The sequence below is a fragment of the Protopterus annectens genome, chromosome 5.part1 (assembly GCF_019279795.1).
Source record: "Protopterus annectens isolate FY-2018-M chromosome 5.part1, PAN1.0, whole genome shotgun sequence".
NCBI lineage: Eukaryota > Metazoa > Chordata > Ceratodontiformes > Protopteridae > Protopterus > Protopterus annectens.
Window position 1 is genome coordinate 211,024,772 of NC_056736.1, and position 27,853 is coordinate 211,052,624.

Genomic DNA, 27,853 nt, shown 5'->3' on the forward strand with positions numbered 1-27,853 from the left:
TGCATGTAATTCTGCCATTTCTTTTACATAGTACTTATTGTTCCTTTTACTATAGTCTGCAGATGAATCAGACCTAATTTAAATATCTATATAGTATTTTAACTTAATGGGAAGAAATTGTATTGACAGTGATATAAAATGAATACAGTGAACTCAGTCTAAATATAGACATACAGTGCGTATTGCCCATGTATAGTTTCTTTACATAGAATTAAGTAAAAATGCCATATACCATAGTTTTTCTGTGGTCTTTACCTCTGAGAATAGGCTTTGGGGTGGAGCATGTACAAATCTTGGTAATGCTTTTTGGTGCCCTTCCCTAACCAGAAATCTCTAGAAAGAAAAACATTTAACATAGGTTCATAGGTTCTTAGGATGATACTAGGCTATTGCCTCAGAAGCCCTTATAAGCCTAGCAAAAAAATTCACCCATGTTCCCACAAAGTCAGCACCTGTTTCCCCTGTCTAGCAGGGACACAGGTGGGATCCAAGGGGTGTATTTTCTGTTTCCCATCCAGTTTCCTCTTAAAGAGCGATAGTGAGGTACTCTGCTTGACATGGAGAGGAAGTCTATTCCACAGATAGGGGAGTCTTTGGGATACAAATCTATCCCACCAACAAGTTCTATTAATGTCACAGACCAGGTTGAGGTCTTGCATGCAGGTTGCATGAGTGGAGTTTGACTTATGGATATGCAGCAACTCTATCAAGGCTGGGTCTGAAATGTTCTTGTATGCCAGACACAGGTCACCTCTGAGCAGTCTGTAAGAGACTGAGTAGAGGGACAGGGCATTTAGCCTATTCGTATGGGATAGGTGTTTGACACTGTGGATTTTCCTGGTCAAGAGCCTCTGTGGTATCTCCAGATGGTGCATGGGCTTGGCAAGGTACATGCCAAAGGTGGAAATGTACTCGATAATGGGTCTGACAAGGGAGGAGTACAGGGATGTTATGGCCTCCTTATTCCTAGATGTTCATGGGTTGATAGGTATATACTTGGCTAATGACCACCAGGGCCTTTATAAGTCTAGCCATTCAACCCAACTCAGTTGTGTCTCTATGTATCATGGGCATTTATTAGGAGGGGTATGTGAATTAGGAACTTTCTAGAGGTTATGTGAGGGGGTATGTTAGTTTGGACACAGTTACTATCTCTGCCTATTAGAAACATAGGAGCTGGACCCAAGGTGAAGTTCCAATTTTCCTTCCAGTGGTTAAGGTTATGATTAAATAGGGTTGGGGTAAACTCTGCTTTACATAGATGAAGAGGTTGCTCGAGAGCATGAGGATCCTCTGATACACATACCTGTCTCACCAACACTTGCTATTTATGTCATGATTAAAATTGAAATCCTTTTGCAGATGTGCAAAAGGTCCATAAGAGCTGGACATGAGGATGTCTTATATACCAGGCAAAGATCACCTGTCAGTAACCAGAAGGAAACCAAGTACAGAGAAAGAGCTTTAAGATAATCTGTAGAGGCCAATGTGTTTATACCGTGGATTCTCGTAGTAAGGATCTTTTGTGAGTGTTCCAACTGTTGTATATGGCTGGTCAGGTCAATGCCAAAGGGAAGATTATACTCAATGATGAGTCTGATAAGCACCAAATAAAGTGGCACTATGACTTCCTTGCCACTGATTGGCATGCCATTACTTATAAGTTGGGCGACATAGAATGATTTTCTTACTACCCTGACCACATGTTACTGTCTACTTATGCTCACATATCCTTGACTACTGGGTCAACTCTTAGGGGTGTCTCATCACTGGAGTAATTAGCCTGGGTGGTAGTTTTCTCAAAACCACTGCAGGGCTAGCCACCTGGTAGTGTAAACCTTGGCTCGAGATGATAGTCACTGCTGAAGTGACACCCGACCCCATGTGAAAAAAATGGAAAAAGGGGTTGAGGATGGATGGCTGGATGGGTAGATTTCCAAAAAGGCACTATGATGTATTTCTTGGCATTGAGTTTTAATCCTTGACTTTGGCACCAGTCATCTGTCTGTTTTAGACCCTCTTGTAAGATATTTGTGTTGTGGGAGGATCAATGATAGCTCCAAATTTGCGGTCATCTGTGAAATTGGTCAGCCAAAGGCCATTGACATTAGCCTTAACATCTGCAAAGTAGATGCCAAATAATAGTGGCTTCAGCATGGAGCCCTGAGGTACCCAGTTGGTGACCGGTCCCTTAGTGGAGGTGGTCTCACCAGTTCTGACTTCATCGGTCCTGAGCCAGCTATAAATCCAATGAGTTATATATAGGGATATGTCCAGTTCAGAGAGGTTGTCAACTATACCCAAGTGGGGCATTTCAAATGCCTTAAGCATTTCCAGGTACAGTAGGTTTTATGTACTCGTTCTGCCTTATCCATTGCCTTGATGAACTTCCCAAAGAAGTCCACTAGGTTTAGTCGGCATAACCTTCTTTTTACAAATGCAAACTGGTTTGGGTCAAATGTCTCAAGGTTGCCTTTGTTTTTGTAGGTCATTTCCATAATAATTCATTCCATGGCTTTGCCTATTAAACTAGTCAGACTAATGGATCTGTAGTTTCTGGGGTCAACTGATGGTTCAAAAAGTTGTGAAATCAGATAACAATTGCAGACTTCCATTCTCATGGTACAAAGCCTGTTTTGAGGCTATAACTGAAAAGTAACTCAAGTGGTTCTGATAGGTCCTATTTCAAGTTATTTAGGAGGTATCCTGTGATATTGCTGGGGCCCATTGAAGCTGTGATTTTTGGCTTTAGCAAGTGCTGCCAAGACCTGATCCTTATTAAGAGTTGGGGGGGGGGGTATGTTAATAGGCATTTAATGGTGGAGGCAGGGGGAGCAGGGAGTGAAGCTGGAGATTAATTTGTCAGCCAGTAAATTTGCTATGTCATTCTGCTCAGTGAAGGTGGCACCACTGGGCACCAATTTGGCACACTGATGTGTGCTGCCTTTGAGGATTCAGACATAGCTGCAGAAGGCATTTTGGTTGTCTTTACACTGTGAGGCTATCTTGGCCTTGTAATTGGTCTTGTTGCACTTAATTAGTCCTCTTAAGTTTCTGCTTAGTTTAATTAGAGGGCTCCTATCATTATGGGAGCTGCTTGCCTGATTTAGTCATGCCTTGTTTTCTTTTGCTATATATCCCCTTAAGCTTAGGATTCCATAAGTGTGGTTTATTTTTTTAGAGTTTGTTTTGGGCTTATGTCTGGTATGTACAGCAGCCTGTGTGCAACCATTTACATGATTATACAAGGTCTCTGTATAATCCTGCATTGGTTGATTTGAACTCAACATTAGGAGAGGCACTACATTTTGAAAAAAAAATGTATTGCTTAATAGGATGTAGCTTGCATTAGAATAGTTCCTAACTTTTACCATGGATTGCTGAGGTTACTGAGCTAAGTTATTTAGAAGGAGACAGCTTTGCGGTCCAAACTCATCAGTGAAGAAGTGACACGGGGGGGGATGCAGTGTTCTCCCATATCAGTGAGTACCAGGTCCAGTACATTTGGAACTCTGGTGGGTCTGCACACAATCTGGTGGGTTCCTGTCAGATAGACGAACTTCTGCAAGTTCGAACCTCATATGGTCGAGACCATAAGTTCAAATTTGCAGAAGTTCGAGCATTTCAACGGAAATCTCCATAAGGGAAGGTTTCTGTTTTGTTCAATGTGCTGCGATCTTGGAGTTGGTATATTTAAGTAGCGATGGGTGTGGGGGGTGCAGCCCCCCATGTAGGGGGTGCAGGGGGGTTTGCCCCCCTACTTAACAACAGTTTGTTTTGTTTTCTCTTTTTTTTTTTTTTTTTTATCCATAGTCGAAGTTTTTTAACTTCGAACTGGATGGTTCGAACATTCCGTGTTCTAAGTTATTAAACTTCGACTATGTGATATAGACCCTATCTGGTCAAGGGTATTCATGTTAATAAAGTCCAAGAATCATTGTGCCTGTGAGTTTGAGGCAGTGTATTTTTCTAAGTCTATAGAAGGTTAGTTAAAGTCTCCCATGAATAGGGTATTTGAATTAATGGTAAGTGTCTCCAATAAGTCTAGGTATGAGCTATGAGATTTTAGGAACAGGGAGGGTGATCCATAACTGACTAGGATATGGTATGAGACTTTCTCTATGGTGATTTGCACATGAATAAATTCCATGGTATCATCCTATTTAATTAACATAGAGTTATACTTGTTGCTAATATAGATTGTGGCTTCTCCACCTTTTGTCCCTGTTTGTGCAGCTGATGGTCAAAATGTGTGGAAGGTACTGAAGCCTTGCACTGCTACAGTACTTACTGTGAATTTAAACCATGTCTCGATAATAGCACATATCTCTATATTCTCCAGTGAGTAGAGCTTGTAGGGTGTGGAGTTTCTTGATTAGGCTCCTAGGATTGAGTAGTAACACTTTTAGGTTTCTTGGGTTTAATTTGTTATGTCAATAGGCTTGTCAATTTGGCATTGCATAAAAAAAGGCTAAAGTTTTAGACTAGAGGAGACAGATGCAGACCATCCTTGGCAAAGCAAAGTAGTTTCTTGACGATGTCCTCCTATGCTGACAAATACTGAATTTTCCTTGAAGGATAACAGGACCTAAGCCAGTTATTGAAGTCAATTCACTTTTGTTCATACTTTGGCATCATGCTTGGTAAAGGTGGAATGCTGCTCAATGCATAGCACATTCCTGCCTCAGGCATAGGGTCTATATTAGATAAACGAAATTTTGAAAGTTCGACTGTCATATGGTCACCATATGATCAAACTTTCAAAAGTTTGAATATCTAATAAAAAAATAAATAAACTACACAAAACACCTACTTGAACATTTTAAGAACGGGGGCAAGCCCCCCCCCTGCACCCCCAATGTAGGGGGCTATGCCCCACCCCCACCATCCACTCTTTAAATATACCAACTCTGAGATCGCACTACAGTGCAGAAAAGGGAAATCTTTCCATTCCACTCTGTATGGAGATCTCTGTTACAACGTTCGAACGTTCAAATATCCGATCATATGGTGTCCACCATATGACACTTGAAATTCTGAGTGTTCGAACATTCAGTATAGACCCCAGACATAAATTCAGAGAGATCAATGAGGTCTTTCTTCATATAGTCACTTCCATAATGTACCTAAGACCAAATTCCTGTCCTCTGGGATACAACAGTGCAGTACAGCCTTACTCGATGCAAGTTGTGCCTTATATCAAAAGTAATTATGTTGCTCTCCTAGATGTGTTGTAACAATATTTCCAACTAAGTATTGCACATGGCAATGTTTCATAGAATCACAGGATCATAGGAGATTGCTAGACTATCAACCAGGAGGTCATTTTAGGCCTAGCTGTTTCCACCCAATCTAATACAGTATAGGTACTAAGCAATACCCAAGATTGCATTTAGTGATGACTGCCCATGTCCAGGAGGGTTTGGGGCACTATCTCCGGTAAGAACTTATGGTGCTCCATCCACTCATCCAGGTTCCTTCTGGACAGTGTCATAGAGGTACTCTGTTTCACATGAATTAGTAGCCTGTTCCAAAGATGTAGCAGTCACTGGGAGATAAATCTGGCCCTCCAGCATGTCCTATTTAAGTCTCAGGCCATATTTAAGCCCCTGAAATGGGTAGAACTAGACCCATTTGATTTATGGATATTCAGTAACTTCATTAGGTTTGGGTCTTGGGTAGCTATGTAGGACAGGCATAAATCTCCCCTAAGGAGCCTATATGATATGGAGTATAGTGACAGTGACAGATAGTGACAGAGATTTTAGTTGGTCCATGTAAGGCACATGCTAGATGCCCTTGATCTTCTTTGTTAGAAATCTCTGAGGTCTTTCTAATAGCTGAAGGTGCTTAGTACAGTAGATACTGAATGTGGCATTATACTAAATTATGGGCTGGATAAGTGCTGAGTATAAGGGGGTTATAACGTCTTTACTAATCAAGTGAGCTACATGGAAAGCTTTCCTTATGATGGTAGACATGTGGTGGTCGAAGTTAAGTCGTGGTCAACCTGTGATCCCAGGTCACTTACCACTTCATAAGGACTTAGGGTAATGTCATTGATTTGATAGTGTGAAGGGACAATGTTTGTGCTGGAGAGAAGGATGATGCATTTGTTTGCATTCTTTGCATTCAGTGTGAGACCATGACTAATACACCAGTTGTTGGTTTGTGTGAGACCATCCTGGAGTATACTGACTTGCATGATATTTTTTATGTTTGGTATTTGATACATGGTATTCACATTTTATTTACTGTGCTCATGCTGTGACTATTGTAAAAAACAACTGTCAATGTAACTGACTTATGACTGGCACGCAATGTAAAGGAGTTATTTTGAAATTTATTAGTTAATTTATTGATTGCTCATCCAAACTAAGTTTCCTAACAGGAAGTACTGATCTTAATTAAAATTTTAAAAGCACCAAACACTTGTGACTAGTGTCTAAGTCTAGGCACTTCCAGGTGGCTCCTTTGCCTGATAATAGACACGTGTTTTAGACTGCTTTCATCTGAAATTCAGTTACATCAGCTTGCATATCTGAATGCCTTTAAATAAGCTGCAGGTAGCTGAATATTAAATCATGTGTTTGTAAGATCATACGTACAAGGTGGAATGTATATGGTTAATGTAATTGCATGCACTGGGATACTGTTAAAAGTTGGATTGAACTAATAGCTAAAAGTAGCACATTACTCTAGTATTGTTACAGACTTAATTATGTAATATCTTTATACTTATTGCAAAGTGGTGAACCAGCAACATTCCTACTGACTTTCTGCAAGTAGCATTATCTTTAACAAGCCCTGTGAGACCTCAGGGTTTAAGTGGAAGGGAGCCACCCACATTATAATTATTGTCAGAATTTACACCCTGAGCATGAAATAGAAGCCATTACTTTTCTGTGATATGCCTGGCCACAGAACAGCATCTTACACTATACTTTACTGTATTTAACAGCTATATTATAGGGAGCTAAGCTGCTAAATTGGTTTTTACACTTCCTATTTTCTTTTCTCTTTTTTCTTCTTCTAGTGCGTGCGACCAAAAGATGAAAATAAATAAATAAATAAATAAATAAAGTCCCACCATCTTAAAATTAAAGCAGAGCACCTCTGCAAAAATCTGCGGAATGCCAGTGTTGTGTGCTCCTTGCATCTGCACTTTGGTTGCTCTTGCTCTGCTGTACCTCTACTGCAGGTTCTCCCCTCTCTCCCATGTAATTCTGCTGTTTCTTCTAAGCCATACCTATTGTTCCTTTAACTATTCTGTGCAGGTGACTCAAACCTAATTTAAATAGCTATATAGTATTCTAACTTAATGGGAAGATATTGTATTGGTAGTGATATAAAATGACTACTGTGATACAGTGAAGTCATTCTAAATGCAGACATAAAATTTGTATTGTCCCTACATAGTTACTTTGCTTAGACTTAAATAAATGCACTACATGCCATAGTTTTTCTGTGACCTTTTCTTCCAAACATAGAGTTGAGCCTGCCCCGTTTACCCTTACTCTGTTTTGGCTTATTCTCCTCCCCTTGCCTACCCCCAAATTCTACCCACCCCAATACATCTACACTTACTTCCACAAATTCTTCACTAATTAATTTTTCTCTAATCCACACTGACATTCAATTATTCTATCAAACGTTCCTATTCATCTCTGGATTCCCTCCCTGATCCCTATACATCATTTGACTCTTTCCTACTCCCCTCCCACATCTCCACTTTCTGCCCAGCTCCTTCTATATTCTGACTATATACAGACCACTCTCACATCAATCATGCTGCTACCTTCCTTCCTTAGCAACTAGTCCTTCTAACCCACATATATATATATATATATATATATATATATATATATATATTTTTTTTTTTTTTTTCAAAACAACTATCATAACCACTGATTCTCCTTATGTATTTAACAATGGATTCCATGAAATCTCTCCAAGCCTATTTAGTACAGGTCCCATTCACTACTCCAAATTGAAAATACCGGGTCTATATTAGATAAACGAAAGTTTATCTAAACAAACGCTACAATGATCGAAAATCCCTCGAACTTGCAATTGGGGGGGGCCACCCCACTAAATATATATTCTACCTCCGAGATCGCACTACAGTGAGGAAAGGTCAAATATTCCGATTTTCATTGTACTGCGATCTCACAAAAACCATATCGAGATCCTGGATTTTCGATCATTGCAGCGTTCGTTTAGATAAACTTTTGTTTATCTAATATAGACCCAAAAAAACCTCACACATACCCTCCTAACTATAAAATAAAAATAATACCCATGTATGTCTTTTGGCTTTTCCTGGTTAGGGGTCGCCACAGTGGAACTCCAGTCTGCTCATGATTGGCAGTGGATTTTACAGTACCGAGTTGCCAGCCGGATGCCCAACCTTCAACGAAGGCACGCCCATTCACACTCGCACCTACCTGCTTGCCTTTAACGTCACTCAACCACAGGGAGGGCATGCAAACTCCACACAGAAGACACTCCAGCTGAGAATCAAATGGGAGAACCTCTTGTTGTGAGGCGACAACGCTAACCTCTGCACCACCAAGGCTTAAAATCAGAAAAACAATGTTTTCAATTTTTTTACCTCAACCATCTCTCATTGTGCCAATATTTATGACAATCCAAGACCTAATCTCTCTCCAATGTACTCTATGCAGTCAAAAACCTTAAACATTGTTACAGTAAACCTTTATGGCATACATAATAATATTACTGATTGGTGTGCCTGGATAACAAACTATACAACAGATATTTAAGCCATGAGAGAAACTTGGCTACAGCCTAATATACAAGACTCAGAATTTCTACCTCATGTCTATAACATAATTAAATAGGGTAGAATAACAAACAGGGCTCTCAAAGTGGCCACCAAGTGAAAATATAGAAAAAATGGAGAGTCATGTTTGCTATTTTACAAGTTTTGGAAATCTGGTCTTTATCTTCGCACTGTGTGTGGTTGCAATTAAATAGGGTGCAAAATAAAGCTTGTAGTATTTCCTTTCTTAGATTAAATAGAATAAAATGTATGCATTATCATACTTTGCATCTCTCCTGGTAAAAGCATTCCCACACTTGAAGGCATACTATTCTGGATATCCAGTACAATTCTGAAACTATTTATTTAGGTGATATTAACATCAGCTAACAGAACTTAACCTTTGACTTCCCATCTTTCAGTATGAATCTCTCCAGTTTCACATGACTCAGAAACTCCAACCAAAGAAACTAAAATCAGTGACCAAGGTTCCATCCTTGATTGGATGCTGCTTTCTGATGCTAGTAAATTTATCAATGCGGGAACACTTCCAGACACTCTAACTGGCTACTTACCATCTTATGCCCATAGAACCATCATTACTCATCTGCCCACAGAATAAAAGTATAAAACGATCCACAATCTCTTGAAATTCATCCAACAATAATTCAGCTATTCATTAATTGCCATAGACTGGTCCATGCTAAAAGTCTTTTCTCTAGATGAAGCTATATATCATTTTAACCCTATATTTCCTAACTTCCTCAATAGCATACTTTTTCACCTTACAAGAAAATAAATTAATACATAAAATCAGAATCAATTATTCTCCATGTCTCTCAAAACCAAGTAAATATATTATGACCAAAAGGGACAAAACATAGAAAGAGTGGCAAAACCATAAAACCCACACAAACTTACAACTATTTAGGGAACTATGTAAATAATTAAAAAAATACTCATGGATAAAAAAAAAAAAAAAAAAAAACAATTCTACCCACTCCTACAAAATAATCATAAACATAACACTAGGAAATTGTGGTCATCTATAACTTGCTTATTTAATCTAAGATGTAAAAATGTCCCATGTCCATCTACTGAAAACTCCTCTTTACAATAGCAAGCAGGTTTTACAATTACTTAATTGAAAGTATTGCCAACTTAACTTTAACCACTACACAGTCATCCTTCTCCCCAAAAACGCCCTAACCACAATATTACTGCTTTCTCTTCTTCTACTATAACCAGCAATTCTCATCTTATCAAACAAACCTTGACAACCAACTCACCTTCCATTACTCTTGAACTAGTCTCCATTTCATTTATCAAAAAAAAGTACTTAAACTCAAACCCTGCTCTAATTCTGCAACTAGACTCCCTCCTGAATATCGTAGACTAGCTGTAAATGGTATATCCTATCCAATTAGTATTCTTATTAATTCATCTAGTCATGAATTGTATATTTCTTCCTTATGGAAGAAGTCCTACATCATTCCCCGGTGCAAAGGGGGCAACTTTACTAGCATATTAAAAACTTTCATCCCATTGCCATTTGGTTCCCTCTCTCAAACATTCTGGAAAATGCATCCATAAACATTGTTTTAACACTCTCCTTCATAATTGACTGTTGACCTCTATACAACATGTCTTTCAGCCAGTCACAATACCACAACTGATGTCTTATCCTTCACAGAAACTTTAAATAAGGCTAGGGATTCTGGCAAACGTGTCTCTTCAATATTCCTTGATCTGTTAAAGGATTTTGATATTGTCTCTCACTCTAAACTTCTACATCAACTATCCAGCCTTGGTCTATCACCTTTAACTCTCCAGTGGTTCACTTGGTAGCAAGCAGTAAAACAGTAAAGCTTTTTTTTTTTCCTTACCTGCATAATATCACTGGTATCCTTCAAGGCTCCATTTGTGGTCCTGCTCCTTTAACATTTTCATTAGTAACCTCCACACTTTTTCTTCTTCTTTTCAAGGCTCCCTTATTCAATAAACAGATTATTCTAGTATCCACTGCCATCTGCTCATCAAGTAGTCTCCTGCACCTCCAGCAAATAAGACAGGAGGCAATGACTCCTATTTAGACTTAACTTAGTAATGGCTAACTTCTACTTAATCCAAATAAAACCAAGTTTCTTCTATTTACTCCTAAAACGTATGCTCCAGACAAAATCAAATCCAAGATTCTTTCCCAGAACAATGTTCAAATTAAAATGGTCAGTAAATAAAACTGTTGTGTATAATTATAGCTGATAGCCTCAAATTTGGCCTACAGATCCTTAGTATTATCAGATAACTAAATAAATACATAAACATAAGAAACTTGGGCATAAACATTTTCTAAACACCTCTACCAAAACTACCCTTGCAACAACCTACCTTTTACCTTCACTCCTGTATGGAGCTCCATTCCTTATCATCTTCAAACCTTATTAAAAATAAAATGTAAAACATGTTACAATAAAATAGTTAAGTTCACAACTAGTGCATTGTATTACACCCATCACTGTACCACTCTTCGGTCACTTAGGTGTCTTGAACTTTCACAGCATCTAAATTATATTCAACTTGTAGCAACTCACAATATCATACATAAACCTGCAGCTTGCCCTGCTCTCAGCTCAATTTGCAACTCTTACCTCAACAAAACTCTTCTTCATCAGACGATAAACATCTCATCTCACTACATAAACCCAATTAATCATCTGGACAAATACTCATAGTTGCTTAAAGCTAGAATTCTGTTCCATTTGAAACACATACTCTAGGAACTGCTATCAAAATCTTCGCTCTGCTCTTGCTTTAACACAGGCTAGCATCTTAGTTCAAATCTATTTCTGTTTCTGTCCCAATGTGTCCACCATACTACTCCATGCTAGTTAACTAAGTTTATGTTCATAGGTTGGTACTAGGCTATCGGCCCTAGGCCCTATACAAGCCTAGCCATAACAATTCCCTGGATATTTCTTCCCACAATATTTACTTCCCTGGACCCCTGTCCAGCAAGGTGACTGACCAGATCCCTGGAGTGAATTTCCTATCTCCCATCCAATCGTCAAGGTTCCTTTTGAAGAGGGCCAAGGAGGTGCTCTGCTTAACATGCATGGGCAGTCTATTCCAGAGTATGGGGAGTCTCTGGGTCAGGAACCTATCCCTCCAGCATGTTTTGTTCATTGTGATGACAAGGTTTAGATCCCTGGAGCATGTGGCTCTGAAGGATTGGGATTTCTTTAAGTGGAGCATGTCCAACAGCTCAGGGTTTGACATGGCCTTGTATGTTAAGCAGAGATCGCCTCTTAATAGACGATATGCCACAGAGTATAGCTGGAGTTTAACGCTCAGCACAGGGCATCTGCTTTTGGCCTGTGATTCTTTTAGTGAGGTATTTCTGTGGCCTTTCCAGCTGTTGCAGATGTCTTGTGAGGCACATACCAAATGGGGCATTGTACTCTATAATGGGTCTAATGAGGGATGAGTACAGTGGGACAATGACCTCCTTTTTTCTGGATGAAAAGCCCTTAGTGATGAGGTGTGCCACAGAGAAGGATTTCCTGAATGTTGTGGCGAAGTGGTTATCGAAGGTGAAACCACTGTTAACCTGTGTCCCTAAGTCTCTCATCACACTTTCGGTGTTTAGTGTACTGCCACCTATATGGTAATTCATGGGTACATGGCTTTTCCCAAAGGGGATAACTATACATTTCTTAGCATTAAGCTTGAGTCCATGGCTCTGGCACCAAGCATCTGTTTCTGTAAGGCCCTTTTGTAGAGTATTCACATAATTTGGGGACTTAATATCTCAGTGACAACTTTTCTCAACTGCCAATATGCTCATGTTTCTTCAAACCTACCCAAGCCATCCACCCCTTTCATTCCCTGTTTTACTGACCTTATTCTCCAAATACCACACTCTACAGCCTATCATTTTCTCTCTTCCATCCTTCTTTGCTGTTATGTCACTATATAAATCACTACTGATTATCTTTTATAGCATTATAAACCTGGCTGCTTTCTGAGCACATTTACTGAGATACATATATCATATATATTGTGCTGTATTCATGATTTGTAACATAACATTGTATTAATTATGTAACATATGGCTGACATTTTTGTATATACTTAGTGCATGTGTTGGTGTATGTAGTTCTTTTCTTCATGGGCCCTGACTGACAGTGGTTATTTTTGGTCTAGTCAGACTTTCTTGGTAAACAAATGTCAATAAATAAATATAAATATAAATAAATGTCAATGATGTCAACTGCACTGTCTATACTTTTTTTATAGTGTTTTATTCCAATACCACTAATATGAGGTGCTGACACTTCCCAAATTCCTAACATGGCTGCTTATACATCATACAAGACCTAGATAATGAGGAAATAGGATCTGTTATATTGTCATGAAAGCAATTTTCTTCTGTATATGCATTTTGTGTGACTTCCCTCTTTATTGCTTCAGGGCATACATAAATGGTGATAAGAAAAAGTTTGATACTTTTGGCACCTTCAAGTACTCCTATGCACAATGAGTTTCTATAGGGTCACCCCATTCTTTAATAAAAAAATGATACAGCATTAAAATAAATCACAATTCCTCTGTGATTAGAATCTTATTTTAAGTTACTTTATTGTAACTTGTACTGAATTCTACAACCTTATTATCTAATATTCAATAGGAGCTGAGGTAATTGACTAATGCACCAGTCATGTATTACAAAAATAATTAATTATGCTATAATTTTTATAATGTTTGGATAGGTGTATATCAGAGATATCACAGTACTGTATCACAGTAAGGGAGTGTGGTAGGGAGGTTTATCAGTATGATGTATTTCTACACCTTGTCAGTAAAAAATAATCAACAATTAAAAATACCCTCCCCCACACAGAAATATATTTAAGGTTATTTAACATTTATTTTAGATTTATCCAGTATATTTATTAAAATATCTATTCATTTTTCTGAAGTTTTGTTGTTTTCGTGTTTTATTATTCACTGAGGCAAAACTTTACAAACTCTTGAATGGATAATTTATGTCCTTTTATAGAAAAGCATTTTGCTTTATGTGAAAGGTTTTACATTTATCAAGAAAGTAATCATGTGTGAGTGTGACATCAAAATACAGAAATGTAGGTTGCATTGTTTACTGTAGATAACCAGTGATGGAAGCACTTCATGCTCACAAGTTAGTTTGTATAGCCCCACTTTTGTAAGACTTACTTATTAAAATGGGTGCATCACCTCTTTGCTCAGTGGTCTGAACTATGAACTTCAGAATTTCAAAACCATAGGGGGCGGAGCCTGAATGGCTAACTGAAAGCAGCAGGATTTTAGAGTTCCATATAACTGGTTAAATAAGACAGGAAAAATATTATTTTTTTTCTTCAAAGTATAAAATCTTATAGATAAAGGACTAATTTACATAATTAGAAACTTTGTTGAAGTTTTACAAATAATTTCCTGTCAAAAAGCTTGGAGATATATTCACTTGTTAAAATGAGCAACTCAAAAGAATTCTCACCAGGATGCTGCCTTAAAGAAGGAACTACAACAGATGGCATCGCAGGAGTTGTCTTTGAAGATGGATGATTTTAAAGAGAACCTGGAAAAACTTAAAACAAGCAGTCAAAAACAGGTTGATACCCTCAAGGAAATGCTACAACAACACCAGACAAGGATAACAGGAATAGAGGTTTCTCTAAATGACTTAGAAAGCAGACATAAGGAAGAGGAAACACAGAAAGAACTGCTTCTTAAACAAAACACTTGGTTGGTTAATAAAGTAGATGACTTGGAAAACTGGGAGAGGAGAAATAACATCAGGATTTTCAGATTACCTAAAAACACAGAAGGTGAGGATATTATTTCCTTTTTATCAAGCTAGATCCCTGACTTTTTAAATTTAAAAGAAGGACTTTCCTTTGGCATTGAAAGGGCACACAGAACTCTTGAGAAACCTGCCACTAACTTAAACTCTCCTCCTAGATCAATAATTATCACATTTCTTTCATACTTGGACAAGGAACTGATTTTAAGATCTGCTTGGAGGAAGGCACCTTTAAAATATAAACAGAGCCTGATAAGATTTGATAATGACTATTCATCTAGAATAATGGAACAAAGGAAAAAAGTGTGGCCAATGATAAAGTTTCTGAAACAAAATAACATCAAGGCACAACTTGCATATCCAGCTAAGATAAGAATACTGTATGCCAATGAGATGAGGACTTTTATTGACTTAGAGGAAGCCTATCCATTTATTAAAACTAATAATGTGATTACTTTACCAGAAGATATGGATTGGATGTCACCTTCTCTCAAGAGAACAAAAGAAACAAATGTCTGGACAGATGTCAAAAAGAAGAAGCAAAAGACTGATACTGTTACAGCCAAATCTCTCAAAGCATCTGCTATGATATGAATTGTTTTAACATTACTTTAAAAGACCAATTTTACTGCTTGGAATTTTAAAACAAAGGTAACTAACTACTGGAATCTTTATATCTATATTTTTTTTGAAAATAGATGACACATGAGAGTATTCACATTACCTCAGGTATATAAAACAGGGTTCATTTCTTTCACAGAAGGAGGGTTATATAGCACATAGGGTTATATAGCACATAAAATATTTATACTGTAAATCAACATACATAGTATATGTGTATTTTCTCTTAATTTTCTCTTTTCTTTCTCTCTTCTCATTATATATTTTAACTGCATCTTGTCTCCCTTTCTAAATGCTCTCCTATTTACTATACTAATATTTAATACCTCACTATCTATACATAGATAAATAATAGTCTAAAATAATCTAGTTTTAAGGTAGACTAATTGGAATAGTGAACATAATTATTTGTTATTACAATATTTATTAGATTAATGATAGTCACTGTTATGCTTATTGGGATTGGGGACATGTTCGTGATTAACTCTGAAATGTTCCATTCATGTACATATGTCCTTTGAATTATTTCCTTTTAGTATTAACAAATACATTTTATTTATTTATTTATTTTTATTTAATAAATAAACATAAAAAAGGAGGGAAAAATGTACTGTTGGTTAAGAGAAGTGAAGCTTTCTTCTCATTCTATTTGCTTTGCCATAGCAACAGTAAACAATTGCTGCAGTTTCTAAGGACACTGTGAATCTGCAAAGTGCATTTAGCCTCACAGATAAGAAATAATAAGAAAAAGTAATGTTATTTAGTTATTAAAATGAAAAACAACCTAAAGAAGGTAAAATAAATACATAATAGGATTATCTGTAAATATTTTATGATTTATCCTCACAGGATTGCATATTCCTGGTAACACAACTGAAATGTTCACAAACTACATGTGCACTGAAATGTAGCTGCTTGATTAATAAGTATTACTCACTTTAACATTGATTACACAAGCTGTCTGCACTGTAAAAGTTAAATTTTATACGTTACCTGAAATTGTCAGTATCTAGAGCATATGAAAAGATACATATTACTTTTTGCAACATGTTATCTTTGCAGTTACCTCACACTCTGTACAAACTCACTTGATAACTGATAGCTATTCATTTAAAATATCAGTTTAAATATTAAATGTGCCCTTGAAATGCTATTGACATTTTGACAAAATATAATCTGAACTGTAAAATGAATGACTTGAAAGAAGTGAAGTATTGCATAGATTTCAAAGACAGTTCTTGACACTACAGTAAAAGTAAAAATATATATTCACAAGGAAGTATTGAAATTTTTAGTCTTCCAGTTAAAATAGCTTACTGTCAACATTTTGCAATATCAGAAAGTTTGAAGAGCTAGGAAGTTACTATTCTTTGTCTTTATAATGATTATTAGACAGATGTTAGACTCTGCTTAGTTTAATGAATTGTGACATATGTTTATGAGGAAAAGTGGACTCGGTTACTCACATTGGACTACACATTCCTGGAAACTCAAATGAAATATCCCCAAATTACTTGTGAATTTAAATGAAACTGCCTGATTAATAAGCATAATTTACTTTAATGACCTGAATCCATAAGCTATCTGCTCTATATATGCTATATTATATATGTCACTTGCATATGACAGTCTCTAGAGCATACGAAAAAATACATATTATTTTTGCAACATGCTATATTTGCACTAACCATACATTCTAAACTAACTCAATTGGCAACTTATAAGTTATTTATTTGAAACATCAGTCTAAATATTAATTGTGCCCTTGAAATATTGTTGCCGTTTTGACAAAACAAAACCTGAATTGAAAAAGAAATGATTTGAAGAAGTGAAGTATTGTACAGATTTCAAAGACAGCTATTGACACTACAATACAAGTATAAATGTATACATGCAAGGAAAAATTGAATTGCTTTATACTTTTAGTTAAAATAACTTATTGTTAACTTTTTGCTTTAGCAGAAAATTTAAAGAGCTAGGAAATTATTTCTAATTTGTCTTTATAATGTTTACTAAAGTGATGTTGCTCACTGAATATTTTAATGGATTGCAAGTCATGTACAAGACGGACTACTGAATGTTATTTCTGTTTACCTATGTTTGCTGAATTTCTTTTATTAGTACTGATTTAAAACAAGGGAAAAGAAGGGAAGGGAAATCTCTGTTTTTATTCAAGGGAGGAGAGGCTTAAAAGTATTCTAACTGCCCCGAGAACTCTCTAAGATCCTCTAAATACTATTTGATTAATACTTACCTAAGGTAAGTCTTGATTACCATATAGGTAACTTCACATTCATTCTAGACCTGATGTGATTACCCATTCTGGAAGCAGGAGGTGCCCTATGCAGGATGGGAATTGTCAGGGTGATCATAGTTCATTCTTAGACTCTGCTTTGTAAATCTATAAATATGTAAAAGCACTGCACACTAGAATGTAGGGTGGCTCTACTCTGAGTCAGGATACCACTGATAAGCCATGTCTTTCATAAGTGTAAGTTGAAGTAGGTGAGCTGAAGAGTGGGAAAGTAAAGGAAGACAATACACCTACAGTAAATTCATATTTCATTGGTAATCACTCATTGTCTCTTGTAGAGTCCTTTTAGTCAAATTATTTTAGTAATAATCTATTTGTTGTTGGCTTATTTCGTGTATGCTCCTCTGTTGCATTTAATTTATCCAAAATTACATATCTGACATGTTTGTGATTTCTTAAAGGTAACTAAATATTGGATATTTTCTAAGTCAACATAATAATTGTTTACACTACTAACATTCCATCCTGATATATATAATACTAAAGAACAATAATAGAATAATATAGAATTTCATATCTCTTTTAAGAAAATTCTCCATATAATAATTTAACATATGGAGCTCAGTTGATATTGTTGGTTAAAGGTATGAGTGATAATCCAATAGAGCTATCTTTATCTACTGGATTAGGAATGACTTTCATTCCATGTTTAATGGGAAATTCATATTTACTTGTATTTGATACTTTAGAATTAATGTTTTATAGAAGTACTTTTTAAAGCCTGACCAGAATTTTACCCTACTTATATTTAAAGAAGAAAGAACATTAAATTACACTCCCAAGTTTACACACATAAAAATAACACCCAATGTTATCAGAGAATATAGTATAACTACTATAATCAAAATAAAAAAAAAAGCAAAAAGTTTCCTCCAACAATAACTTGAAATGGATTTAACGTTCTTATCATTAAATACTAATGGCTTAAATAATGCAAATAAAAGATCAAACTTACTAAAATATTTAAATCTAAATAAGGCACAAGTAGTATTTCTCCAGGAAATGCATTTTAAGACTAATGATAGCTTTATTTGGAACCCTAAGGACTACACAATCTTAGTTCAATCCTCCTATAGAATAAAGACAAAATGAGTATCAATTCTCTGGAAGAAAAAAATAATCACTCCAAATGTTATTTATAAATATGAAGACAAAGAAGGTCTACTAGCATTTGTTATAATTCAATTTAATAACAGAATATGCACCTTAGCTAATCTATATTGGTTCCCAGGATTTGGAGCAGGAACGGTTAAAAAACACCTAGATTGTATTTCCAACAATTATAAAGAAAATCCTATACTGGGAGGAGACTTTAATTGTATCTCAGAAGCTTCTGAAACCACCAAGAAGTCTTTTCTCATAGCAACTATTTCAAAATCCTTTAAAAAATGGATTGATTCCTTTAATTTAATAGACACTTTTAAAGTAAAATGATAAATCCTTATTATTTTCCCATAAAGACCATAGATTTGGAACACAAACCAGAATAGACAAATTATTCATAGTTCAAGATTTGCAAACAAAAATCCTCAACTTCTCAATAGTTCCATGCCCCTTCTCAGATCATGACTCTCTGATAATGAAGCTCCAAATAGAGTTTAAACCTTTAACCCTCTCAACTAGAATTCCATCATATATCACGGAAAATTAAAGAATTCAGAGCCTGGATGTTGTCAGAACTACAATTATTCCTTGAAATTAATAATACAACAGAAATCAGTAGAGTTATGGTTTGGGACTCATTAAAAGCGTATTTATTTAATAAGACCCTTAGTTGATACAAAAACAAAGTTAGAGAATGGGAATCTGAATCATTAGACTTGCAAACCAGTCTCTTGACAGCAAAATCTAAAAAAAAAAATCAGAATTGTCCAGAAGTCAAAAAAATAAATAGAGGAATTAAATAAAAAATAGAATGAAATTCTAATACACAAAACTTGTCTAGCCTTGGAAAAATTAAAAATAAACTCATTAGCCACCTCCCCCAGATATCTACATAACTTATCTATAAGAATTAAAATACAATCTAAAGCAAATAACATTAGTAGTATATATCATGAAAAGAAAGGGAAAAAAAGTATCAGATATAGGAAACATTCTTGAAGCATTTCAGTTCCATTATATGGAACACTTCAAAAAAGAAGATTTAGATACCAATCAAATGAACTTAAATACAAACCTTATCAATATAAAAAAAATTCCCGAAAACTTAAAACTAGACCTACAAAAACCTATATCCTACAAAGAATTTGTTGTCAAGATAAAAGAAAGTAAATCTAACAAAGCTGCAGGGATAGATGGTATAATTACGGAAATATGCAAAATCTTCCCTTCAACAGTAATCTCCCTTTTTCATAAAACTTTGCTAGAAGTCCAGTCAGAAGCAAAAATACCACCTTCATAGAAATATTCTCTCATAACACCAATTCTAAAAGATAATAAACCATCAGACCTTTGCACCTCATACAGACCTATATCACTACTGAATTATGATTACAAAATATTCATGTCAATAGTAGCTAACAGAATGAAAATCCCACTTTCAAAGACAATTAATAATGATCAAACTGGATTTTTATATAACAGGCACACACATGATAATATTAAAAGGATACTTACTCTTATAGATTATATGAATAAAGAAGATAGAGAAACACTTGTAATCGGATTAGGCATAGAAAAAGCCTTTGATTCCCTCAACTGGGAATATCTATTTAAAACTTTAGCATTATTTGAATTTCCTCCTCACTTCATCTTATTACTAAAAAACATATATATTAACAACTTAGCCTACATTAAATTATGACCTTTCACCTCAGAATCTATCTATATAACAAAAGGTACCAAACAAGGATGCACCCTTTCTCCTATTTTATTTGCTTTGGCTATAGAAATACTTGCAGAAATAATACACAATAATCCAAGAATAAAAGGAATAGAAGTCTATGACCAGTACATATCTAAAATAATGCTTTTTGCTGATGATATTATATTAACCCTATCAAACTCCAGAGAGTCATTAGGAGAGCTAGAAGAAGTAATGGAGAAATTTTATAAGATTTCAGGTCTACACTTTAATAGATCAAAATCAAAATTTCTATTTTTAAATAAGAAAAAAAAACTACAAGTTACAGATAAATCCATCATAGGAAAACAAAATTATTTAGGAATAGTGTTATGCAAAAATATAAACGAAACAATATTAATAAATTATAAAAACATTACTGAAACAATAAATATATATATAGAAAAGTGGAACAAAATTATATTAACTTTTGAAGACAGATTGCAATTAATAAAAATGATTTCAGAACCAAAACGACAATTATTGTCCAAGAAACACTGCTCACAGCCCACAAACTGTACACGGCTCGAACAGGAACTCACAAAAAATTTTATTGGATGTATAAATTCATAAGTTAAGCGCCTTCATCTGTCGTACCAGACTTCATCAGAACAAAGTACACCTTCATTATAACCATTTAAATACTCTAAAAGGTGCCAAAACTTGGTCCCATTTAAAAAGACATACACCTACTTGCTCACAAAGTCTTATGACATCTACCAAAAACATCACCTCATTTCGTCTACCAAAAACACTCAAACATTAACTTATAAATACTTGTCAAAACAATAAATATAAAAATAAAAAAAAATGTATAAACATGTAATAAATATATATTATATATTATATATTAATCTTTATATAAAAATCTTTATATAAAGAATATTTGTATTAAGAAAGTGCAAGAAAAGGTTTTATACTGATATGTTCATTTATACCTGGGAAATGTGTAGCATCAGTTAAAATCTGCCATTTACTCTCCTTCATGGCTAACAAAGTTCTACAATCCCCACCATACGGTGATATATCAACACTGTCTATGATAGAAAATTTGAAACAATGTGTTGCACCATAATTAAAAATATGTCTATATAGAGCATTGTTAGAATCTTTCACTTTAATCCTATACAAATGTTCATAAATACGTCATCTAAAATGCCTCTCTGTTTTCCCTATGTAATACGCGGGACATAATAAACATTTGGCAATATAGACAATGTTTTTGGTGTTACAATTACCTGCTCTACATTTAATATATGTCTTGTTAAAATCCCCTAGTTTTATTCCTACATCTTCACAGATGACGTGACATTGCTTACATGTCCCACATTTCCTTGTGCCTATAAATTTCCTTTTATTATTCACTCTCATCTCCATTAACTTCTTAATATTAGGTCCAGTTTTATAAACAAAACTAGGACTCGTCCCCAAAATATCAGCTAAATCTTTGTCAACTGTAATCAAATTCCAATGCCCACATATTATATTTTTAATGTATTGCACAAAAGGTGAATACGTCAGGACACAAACTCGATGACTGGGTCCATGATTAAAATTAGGACCATCACTGTCCTGTTTCTTAAAACCCATTCCAAGCACTGGGGGGTATTTTTTACCCCATTCATTAATAACATAATGAACTGTGTCATCTAATAAGGGGTTAGGGTACCCTCTGCTACTAAACATAGATCTGATAAACTCAAGTTCTTTACACATAACATCTTTAGTCGAAGACATCCTAGCAGCTCTAATACATTGCCCCTTAAAAACATTTTTAAAATTATGCTGTGGATGGTTACTGCTAAATCCCAAATAATCATTAGAGAAAGTTTCCTTTCTATAAATACATGACATAAACCCCTTGTCACAATGACTAATAAATGTGTCCAAATATGCAATACCATTAATATTAATATTGTGGGTAAATCTAAGAAATTCAGTCATCTGATTAATATAATCAATAAAGGCGGGTATAATGTCCAGTGGACCATTCCATAACAAAAACAAATCATCTAAATATCGGGTATAATACACGATATGTGAATAAAATTCACTGGTAAAAAGAAATTTGGATTCCCACTCCAACATGACTAAGTTGGCAAAGATGGGAGCACAAGATGCTCCCATCGCCACACCTCTACTTTGTCTAAAATATTCACCTTCAAATTGAATATAATTATGATCCAAAACCAGTCCCATCATATCAGTGATGAGACAAATGCGATCCCAGTCCATGTCACAGTAGTTCCTCAAACTATTACTAAAAAAGTCCAACCCGATATCTTTAGGAATACAAAAAAAAAGATCTATCACATCTATAGTGATAAAAATTGAATCCTTTCTCCAAATATTAGATGTCAATTGCCCTAAAAAAGTCCACGAGTCTTTAATAAGGTGAGGTATTTTGTTATACACCGGTTTGGTCCATCGGTCAATTACAACCCCAATGGGATAAGTTTTAGATCGACTTCCCGACACTATTGGTCTGAAAGGGGGGTGGGACAGGTTTTTATGGACTTTAGGAATACCAAAAATAGTGGCCATAGTTGGAAATTCCACTTTTAAATAGTTGTAAACCTCATTTGTAATCCTGTGGTCAATAAAATATTCTTCCAAGGCTAAATCAATTCTCTTGTAGCCTATATTAATTTAATTTAAAGATGTTGTTTCATAATTACCAGATTGGAATAAAATATTGTTCATTTGTTGTAATTGACCAATGGACCAAACCAGTGTATAACAAAATATCTCACCTTATTAAAGACTCGTGGACTTTTTTAGGGCAATTGACATCTAATATTTGGAGAAAGGATTTAATTTTTATCACTATAAATGTGATAGATCTTTTTTCTTGTATTCCTAAAGATATTGGGTTGGACTTTTTTAGTAATAGTTTCAGGAACTACACCAACATGGACTGGGATCGTATTTGTCTCATCACTGATATGATGGGACTGGTTTTGGATCATAATTATATTCAATTTGAAGGTGAATATTTTAGACAAAGTAGAGGTGTGGCAATGGGAGCATCTTGTGCTCCCATCTTTGCCAACTTAGTCATGTTGGAGTGGGAATCCAAATTTCTTTTTACCAGTGAATTTTATTCACATATCGTGTATTATACCCAATATTTAAATGATTTGTTTTTGTTATGGAATGGTCCACTGGACATTATACCCTCCTTTATTGATTATATTAATCAGACAACTGAATTTCTTAGATTTACCCACAATATTAATACTAATGGTATTGCATATTTGGACAAATTTATTAGTCATTGTGACAAGGGGTGTATGTCATGTATTTATAGAAAGGAAACTTTCTCTAATGATTATTTGGAATTTAGCAGTAACCATCCACAGCATATTTTTAAAAATGTTTTTAAGGGGCAATGTATTAGAGCTGCTAGGATGTCTTTGACTAAAGATGTTATGTGTAAAGAACTTGAGTTTATCAGATCTATGTTTAGTAGCAGAGGGTACCCTAACCCCTTATTAGATGACACAGTTCATTATGTTATTAATGAATGGGGTAAAAAATAACCCCCAGTGCTTGGAATGGGTTTTAAGAAACAGGACAGTGATGGTCCTAATTTTAATCATGGACCCAGTCATCGAGTTTGTGTCCTGACATATTCACCTTTTATGCAATACATTAAAAATATAATATGTGGGCATTGGAATTTGATTACAGTTGACAAAGATTTAGCTGATATTTTGGGGACGAATCCTAGTTTTGTTTATAAAACCGGACCCAATATTAAGAAGTTATTGGAGATGAGAGTGAATAATAAAAGGAAATGTACAGGCACAAGGAAATGTGGGGCATGTAAGCAATATCACGCCATTTGTGAAGATGCAGGAATAAAACTAGGGGATTTTAACAAGACGTATATTAAATGTAGAGCAGGTAATTGTAACACCAAAAACGTTGTCTATATTGCCAAATGTTTATTATGACCCGCGTATTACATAGGGAAAACAGAGAGGCATTTTAGACAACGTATTTATGAACATTTGTATAGGATTAAAGTGAAAGATTCTAACAATGCTCTATATAGACACATTTTTAATTATGGTGCAACACATTGTTTCAAATTTTCTATCATAGACAGTGTTGATATATCACTGTATGGTGGGGATTGGAGAACTTTGTTAGCCATGAAGGAGAGTAAATGGCAGATTTTAACTGATGCTACATGTTTCCCAGGTATAAATGAACATATCAGTATAAAACCTTTTCTTGCACTTTCTTAATACAAAGATTCTTTATATAAAGATTTTTATATAAAGATTAATATATAATATATGATATATATTTATTACATGTTTATACATTTTTTTATTTTTATTTTTATATTTATTGTTTTAACAAGTATTTATAAGTTAATGTTTGAGTGTTTTTGGTAGACGAAATGAGGTGATGTTTTGATAGATGTCATAAGACTTTGTGAGCAAGTAGGTATATGTCTTTTTAAATGGGACCAAGTTTTGGTGCCTTTTAGAGTATTTAAATGGTTATAATGAAGGTGTACTTTGTTCTGATGAAGTCTGGTACGACAGATGAAAGCGCTTAACTTATGAATTTATACATCCAATAAAATTTTTTGTGTGTTCCTGTTCGAGCCGTGTACAGTTTGTGGGCTATCTGTGAGCAGTGTTTCTTGGACAATAATTAATAAAAATGGTCTTATTGCCAAAAATACTATATGTAGCATTAGCAATACAGTTAATTCTTGAAAGATGCATTCTTAAAGAAATAAACTCATGTTTAATAAAATTTTTATGGTATCTCAAAAAGAATAGAGTAGCTCTAATTCATCACATTAGACCCTGGAAACAAGGAGGATTGAACTTCCCAGAAATAGAAACATATATAAAAGCATCTGTGCTCAAAACTACAACAGAATGGATAAACCCAAATTATTTTGCCAACTGGAAATAATTAACAATGGTTATATTAACAAATGAATTTAATCTGTTAAAAAAATGTTTAATAGTAGACAAATCAAACAAACCCTGGTACATACCATGCATAAGTATACAATATAATATAACAAAACCTTCCAAAACAACACTGATTACTCATTACATCAGTTTCTTTAGGAAACTTATCAATTTGATCAATGCAAACATAGATTTAAAACTTTGGATTGACCTTTTAACCCCATTTACCGTCACTAAGAACTTTCCTCACAAAATATATAGGGGAACAATAACCTCCTGTGAACATAATGGATTCTTATGCTGGTTTCAATGTGTAAATAAATTAAATGTTTTAGATATACATATGATAAAAACTGCTTACAATATTCCAACACAGGACTGGTTAACCTTACAAAGCATTCTAATGTACACTCAAGATTTATGCAGATTAATTAATAATTCCTCATTTAAAGTTATTCCAAATCTAATAAGTTTTCTGTATGAATTTATATATAATAGTTGTGAAAAGAAAAATTCCATTTCAAATCTATATAAAGAGTTTATAACATATAAAACAATTCCCAAACCATCATACTGGCAGTTCTTAACAAAAGGTCAGTCATTGCAGTTAACAGAAGAAATTAAAACTAACATCTTACTATCAGTTAATTATACCTCTAGCACACAGTACTGGAAAATATTTAACTGGAAATACTTACATAGTGCATTTTTAACACCAGACAGAATTAAAAAGATCAGTACTACTACAAATGTTTTTTGCTGGAGGTGTGAAAAGTCAAATAAAGCAGACTGGATTCATATTTTTTTATGAATGTAATAAAATTAAATCATATTGGAATGGAAGCAATCATTTTTTACAAGCTTTATTTAATGAATCGTTTACCTTAACTAAAGTATTGATAACACTAAATGTAAATGAAGGTCCCTACCTGAATAAGACAAATATGTATTTGCTATGGACAATACTTGCTATATCTAGGAACTGCATAACCAGAAGGTGGAATTCAAATACACCTCCGACCTTGGAAGTATTCTACACTTTACTGAAGACAACTGCATTGATGGAAATAAAAATCAAAGAACTACAAATCTATCCCAGGCCATTGGTAAATAATCCTTGGAAGAAAGTTATATCTTTGTTGGACACTCTGCAATAATCAGTATTGTATTTCTGATAACTGATCTGTTAATTATATGTTTAATAACAAACAGTATATATAATGGAAAGCCAGGATATTGTAAATATTGTATATAGTTGTTTAAAATGATATTTAAAAATATTATGTAAATGTTATTTTAATTGAAAATAAAAAAAATATTTGAGGAAAAAAAAAGAATTTCAAAACTATACATTTTAGAAATTGACTGTAAAAGAATATGCCTCAGTTAACAAAGTTAACTGCTGATCCTATATACAAATCAGAATATTTGTTTTTTTTTTTTTTGCAGGGTAACAACAAACTTTTATTACTGTTCAAAATAAAAATGTCAGTGTTTTCATCCCCTGGAAAACAACTTCTTTTTTTTTCAAAACAGGTTTATTGTTTTAACATATAAGAGAAATATCATAACAATTTTATACAAGTAATTAAAAATAGGTATTATTATAATATTCAACAAAACAACTAAAGTATTTACAAAGACATCCACTACAATCAGATCAATTAATTAAACTAAAATATCATGCTATTGAAATTAAAATTTTTTAACAAATTTTGTAAATTATCCCATACAATAAAATAAGATGTTTTTCTGTTTGTTCTAGTCCTAATTGTGTTTATTTCCATATGGCACACTATATTCATAACATTTTTAAATTCATTGAACGAAGGAGGTGTATCTGAAATCCAATTTCTAGTTATTATTTTCCTAGCCACTGCTAGAATAGACCATAACAAGGGAAGCTTAACCTTTTTAACACTTTGAGGTACAGGTGTGTTGAATAATATAAGAGATTTAGAAATAATGAAATTATCTGTAAAAGAGCCTGCAAAAATTCATTAATTGACTTCCAGTATTCTTTCAATTTTATACAGTCATAAAACATATGAGCCCAGTCAGCATTAATTTCTACATTACATCTCTTACATAGATTATCTTTATTATTTATTTTATTCATCATCAAAGGTGTATAAAAAGATCTATGTAAAATTTCCACGTATAAAGTCTCCAGACAATGGAAGACGTAGTTCTATAAGCAGATTCCAATATATATTGTTTATCTTGTTGATTTGGTGGGTCCCCATTAATAGAAGTGAAATAGTTCCAGTATGAATCTACACTGTAAAAAGTTTCTTGTCTGATAACTTTATGTATGTATGAAAGTTTACCTTTATCAGAAACTTTATGTTGTAAATTTAATATCAAGTAATCAATCAGTGTTGGAATAGATTCTTTAACAGTTATAGACATTAAATCTATTTTATTAATGAGATGTTGTCTAAAGGTCTGAACCTCTAACCAGCAAGTTTCTCTTAGATCAAATTCTTGTTTTAAGAAATCT